At 41.7% G+C, this 856-nt stretch overlaps 1 protein-coding gene across 1 annotated transcript in view; it reads right to left on the reverse strand.

Annotated features, from left to right (window-relative positions):
• Positions 1-856, reverse strand: part of LOC107571412 (tripartite motif-containing protein 60-like) — a 10,315-nt gene that overhangs the window by 3,478 nt on the left and 5,981 nt on the right. The gene's annotated exons all lie outside the window — the stretch shown is intronic.

Below are 856 nucleotides of genomic sequence, written 5' to 3' on the forward strand. Positions count from 1 at the left end.
ATCTACAGACACACAGTCAGATCATCTACAGACACAGAGACAGATCATCTACAGACACACAGTAAGATCATCTACAGACACACAGTCAGATCATCTACAGACACACACAGATAATCTACAGACACACAGACAGATCATCTACAGACACACTCAGATCAGCTACAGACAAACACAGTCAGATCATCTACAGACACACTCAGATCAGCTGCAGACAAACACAGTCAGATCATCTACAGACACAGACAGATCATCTACAGACACACAGTCAGATAATCTACAGACACACAGTCAGATCATATACAGACACACAGTCAGATCATCTACAGACACAGAGACAGATCATCTACAGACACACAGTAAGATCATCTACAGACACACAGTCAGATCATCTACAGACACACACAGATCAGCTACAGACAAACACAGTCAGATCAACTACAGACATACAGTCAGATCATCTAGACACAGTCATATCATCTACAGACACACACAGATCAGCTACAGACAAACACAGACAGAAAATCTACAGACACACACAGAACGATCATCTACAGACACACACAGACAGATCATCTACAGACAAACACAGTCAGATCAACTACAGACATACAGTCAGATCATCTACAGACACACACAGATCAGCTACAGACAAACACAGTCAGATCAACTACAGACATACAGTCAGATCATCTAGACACAGTCATATCATCTACAGACACACACAGATCAGCTACAGACAAACACAGACAGAAAATCTACAGACACACACAGAACGATCATCTACAGACACACACAGACAGATCATCTACAGACAAACACAGTCAGATCAACTACAGACATACAGTCAGATCATCTA

The sequence above is a fragment of the Sinocyclocheilus grahami genome, unplaced genomic scaffold, assembly GCF_001515645.1.
Source record: "Sinocyclocheilus grahami isolate Dianchi unplaced genomic scaffold, SAMN03320097.WGS_v1.1 scaffold1592.1, whole genome shotgun sequence".
NCBI classification, from domain to species: Eukaryota; Metazoa; Chordata; class Actinopteri; order Cypriniformes; family Cyprinidae; genus Sinocyclocheilus; species Sinocyclocheilus grahami.